This window comes from Arachis hypogaea, chromosome 2 (assembly GCF_003086295.3).
Source record: "Arachis hypogaea cultivar Tifrunner chromosome 2, arahy.Tifrunner.gnm2.J5K5, whole genome shotgun sequence".
NCBI classification, from domain to species: domain Eukaryota; kingdom Viridiplantae; phylum Streptophyta; class Magnoliopsida; order Fabales; family Fabaceae; genus Arachis; species Arachis hypogaea.
Window position 1 is genome coordinate 71,690,980 of NC_092037.1, and position 5,437 is coordinate 71,696,416.

Sequence of the window (5,437 nt, forward strand, 5' to 3'; positions counted from 1 at the left end):
GCACGACCTGACTCCCCCTCAAATGCCTGCTGCTGGACCCCTTGATTAGGGAAAGGTACAGAATGAACTGCCTCCGTTCGTACCAAATCAGCCACGAAAGAAGGTAATGCAACCTGCGGAACAGATGGCCGGATTGCAGGCACCGAACAAGACGCACCGCCTGCGGCAGTCGAGCTATGAACAGGAGCTGATGCCCCATAACTATCGACAGCAACCTCCAACTTCGCATACAGCTCGTGTATTCTGACCTCCGGAAAACTCCTTACGCAATGAAACAGAACCCTAATATCTTCGTCAGCCGCTAACACGAACGTATCATACTGAACACCGCTCGAGACTACAGCGATGGGAATCTTGTAGAAAATCTTCTTCACCAACTTGCTCCCAAATACCCCAAGCTTCTACAAGATGCTGTTCTTCACATCCGACAAAGTGCTTGATGAACTAACAAATACACTCAACGGTTCTCTGTCAGTGAACTTCACACCATATTTTTTGCTTTTTTTTTATTTTTCCAGAGCAATGCACTAAGACAAGAACACTCTCTTCCTCACTTGACATTGTGATAATGATCTCTTCACCAGTTTGAATCTCACTCACCTATATATAGATTTTCCATCTACATAAACCGTGCTAGGTTACAAGGGTATATGCCCATTGGAGGTCCTTCATAAACCGTTGCTGCCAGCCATGTTTCATGCATATCTTTCTTCATAAACCGTGGCTACTTCCAGCGGTTTCTATCTTTCATTCATAAAGTGTAAACCGTGGCTACCTACCACGGTTTACTTTGAGCTTTTCTTCCAAGTAAAACCTGCCTGCCAGCTACGGTTTATGTGTAGCTAGGAACTGTGGTTGGCTCCCACGATTTATATAGATAATGAATCAAGACATCCAAGTATCAATTTTTCCATTATTGTAATCTGGTAAACGTTTCTGTTGTTTATTTTAATTTGGTCATTTGCCCTTGTTTTTATATTTGGTTACATGTGTCGCTTAATTCATACATTCTACTTGATTTTTTGTGTGTATAATATCATTACTTATAATTCCAATCATCTATCTTGATTTTCTTTCAACCAATCATCTTAATGGTACACCATAACTATCTTTAATTTATATTCTTCCTCATTATTATTGATTTTTTTGTGAAAGTCATGATAATTATTCACATTATAAATATTGTCTTCTTTTAATTTGTTTTACTAAACTAAAATAACCTTTTCAGCACTATCATCAAATTAGCTTGATTATATTTTTTATTGTGTTTTTTTTTTATTATTTTAAACAATAGCTTCATCTTTTAACTTACTAAAAGATATTAAAATTGTCAACAAAAATTAAAATCAGAGGATAAAAGTCAGAATCTTAAAATTATGGTCAATTTTACTAAATAATCTAATTTATTATAAAACACTTATACATATATTATTAACATAAAAAATTTTTTAATAAATAATTTTTATTAAATTTACCATACCGTGCATCGCACCAACAATTCACTAGTAAATAAATAAATAACAGATATGTAAAGCAAAAGGAGAAGGGATAATTTATTGACCAAAGAGATTCGTTGCCACGTTTCTCTTTTTTGTATATGAATGGGAACATGGCATCATATGAGCATCTAGCTAGCTAGCCCACCCTAATTTCAGTGTCCTTTCTTTCAACACCAAACATATATCCGTACTTCTGCAAATTACACATGCATAAATATTCTCCAATTAATCAACAATAATAAGGGATTATTGTTGTTAATTTTAATATTATCTATCATCTATATATAATCTATTCTATCACATATATAATGTGAATTCTGCTTGCTTGGTGTTATCTTTTTTGTTAAGATACTATTTTCATATATAAAAAATTTATTATGAAATAACTTTTTTTTTAAATTTACTTGTAACTGAATTTAGAACGACTGGTTAATAATAAGAAGCCAAAAATTTTATAACTTTAATCAGCTTTACATTTATTATCAAATAAATAATAATAATAATAATAATAATAATAATAATAATAATAATAATAATAATAATAATACCGTTATATATATGACTAAAATAATCACGTGCAACGTGTTGACTGTAGAAAAAAGCAAGAATATTACTTATTTAATGTAATCCTGGAAGAATAAAGGTATATGAGTCCAGCATAACAACGTGACTAGAATGGAAATTATTAAATAAATTTAAGAAAGTTACGTTAAATTGATTGATTATTCAAACTTTAAAGAAACAGGGTTTGTTATTGTAGCGAGTCGTAGTTCAGACAAGGTTAATAAGAAGAAGGGAGAAAAAATTAAGATAGGCCAGGTAAGCATAAGTCATAAAAGTGGGTTGGAAATACTTGAAAAGAACAAATCTTACAGAAACTTATATTTAAGTATCCTCTTTTTGTATTATTGGAAATTTTTAAATAATACTATAATAGTCTTTTAAAAAAAAAAGATTCTTTTAAATTCTGTTAAGTTTATTTTTAATTTTGAGACAAAGGATGTTCTTTTGACAAACGATAAAATTTAAGCAGATCCATAGTGAATGTTTCTATGTCGAATAATGAACCGTGAACGTTTATCGATCAAAATATTTAAATATCGTATATCAAAAACAAAATGCAATTTATGTAGAAAAAAATTAAGTATTAAATTAGTCATTATATATTTATATATAAATATATATAATTTAATTTAATTTTAATGTATATTTTTTATTGATGGTTAATTTTAATATATTATTACTAGCATGATTGATAAAAAAAAATGTCAAAACAGCAAAATTAAGTCAAACAATCCGCATTTTGTTTTTGATTTTGTAACTATTTATATCAACTTTCTTTAACTAAATTAATAAATATTCTCTGCCTCTGATATCTTTTTGTAGGCAATTAGTCTTATTCTACTGATAAATAAAACGAACAAAAAGTTCAAATAAGCATAAATTAAATTATAAAATAGTAATTTTAATCACTAATCATAAATGTTATTTGTATATTAAAATTAGTTATTATGTATTTGTATATAAATATATGTATTGTTTAATTTATTTTAATACGTATTTTATATTTTAATATGTATTTTATATTAATAACTAATTTTAATAATTAATTTTGGTATACATATATTACGGTTGAATTCTAATAAACCAAAAATTTGCCTAATTAAATCCATCATTCTAGCTCGTCATGTCAGATCGAAATAGTGAAGGACCAAAGGAGATATTGAATTGGATACATCAAATATAATTGTTCCGTAATGGTTTCAAATTTGTTAATCTTTAAACCCACTCAGAAGATGTTATATATATAGAGCATCTTGAAATGCATATGTAATACCTTTTTGCAAAGTGTGCTGTCGTGTTTCCTTTGCAACAAAGCAATATATGCCCAGGCCACTATCATGGTTGATCTCGTGGTCAATACCATATCAAATTGTTATTGCATTGAAAATTTATTGCCTCGGGTTAGAGAGAGCGTGAGGTGGGGAAACACGGAGTGGGAGTGTGTGGTGCATCAAGACTAGAGATAGAAAACTTTTTATTTTAACGGTAAAGTATATTTTTTATTTTTAAAAATTATTAAAAAATTTAAAAATATTTTTAAATTTTATTTTATTTTAATTTTATTTTAAAAAAATTTTATTTATATCAAATATATTTTTACGGTTAATTTTTAAAAAAATTTAAGACTAATTCAACAATAATTTTATAAGAATAATTTTTAATCCAACAAATAAATCAGACATAGTTGTCATGTACTATGACTAAATGAATCTTAAATTTTTAAAAAATTTAGCTGTCAGATGTATATTGATATAAATTAAAAACTTTTAAAACAAAATTAAAATAAAATAAAATTTAAAAGTATTTTTAAATTTTTCTATAAACATCAAAAATAAAAAATACTTTATTTCTATTTTAATTTTGTGGATAATTTATCGGATAATATTTCAAAAAGAGAGCTTTTTCATCTTTTCAAATAGACACGAGGATAAATGACATTTACCTCTCAAAAAAAATAAAAAAAGACAACATATACTTGTTTGCCATTAGATACACAACAAAAGATAAAGCATTAAAAACAATAGTGGAGATGAACCTTATGATCCTAAAGGGAAAGAGATTATTTGTTGGAGAGGCTAGACATAGAAGAGATGTATAGACTAAGACGTGACTTAAATTAGATATATATCCCACTAACTTTAAGATATTAGAAGGAGTTACATTAGAAGCAGATGTCGCGATCTAGACACGCGAAGGACATTGACAAGAATACGAAGTACTTCTATAATTTAGCTTCTGCGAGAAGAAGAAACAACAGGATTGATGAGTTGTTCTTTAATAGAAGATTGATAAGAAATCAAACTCGGATTAAGATTGCGATTAGAGACTTCTACAAGAATTTGTATCACCAGGAAGAGGCTCCTTTGGTGGGGTTCAGTGATGGATTAGTAGAAATGATTGGTGAAGATGATGCTACGGTTCAGGAGGTACAGCCGAACCCTGAAGAGATTAAAGAAGTAGTGTGGGATTGTAAATCTTACAAGGCGCCAGGTAGTGATGGTACAACATGAATTTTATCAAGAGGTGTTGTGCTGAAATTGGATCTGATTTTACGGCAGCGGTAATGGATTTTTTCCTTACATCCAAGCTACCAGCGGATGCGAATTTCACTTGGGTGGCATTGGCCCCTAAGTTTACTGGTACAAAGGAGATCAAAGACCTGAGACCGATCAGTATGGTAGGTTGTGTATATAAAGTCATTTCGAAAATACTGGTTAGGAGGATGTGAGCAATCATGCCATGACTGGTAGGTGAGACTCAGAGCGCCTTTGTCAAGGGACAAAAGATTCATGATGGGGTTCTTATCGCTTGCGAAATTGTCCAATGGATAAGAGCGAGGAAGAAGGAAGCGGTAATAATAAAGTTAGACTTTCACAAAGCATATGATAGAGTCAAGTGGGGTTTCGTTGACCTTGTGTTGCAGAAGATGGGCTTTGGACATAGATGGAGGAGTTGGGTTATGAAGTGTGTAGGTACGAGTTCTATGTCAGTGCTGATAAATGGCTCGCCATCTAAGCCGTTCAAGATGGAAAGAGGTCTGCGACAGGGGGACCCGCTGTCTCCATTTCTATTTGTACTTGTGGTTGATGTTCTACATAGGATGCTTGAAGAGGCGGTGAGAAATGGAAGAATCTCGCCGCTACTGGTGGGTCGAGATCATATTGAGTTGTTATATCTTTAGTTTGCAGATGATACTATCTTGTTCTGTCCCCTAGAGGAAGAGACCATAAAGAATTATAGAAGGATACTTCGCTGCTTTGAGATTATGTCGGGACTGAGTATTAACTTTGATAAGTCTAGCCTGGTTTCTATTAACTATGATGCTCAGTGGGTACAGTGTATGTGTGGTGTACTGGGCTGTAAGGCAGCATCTC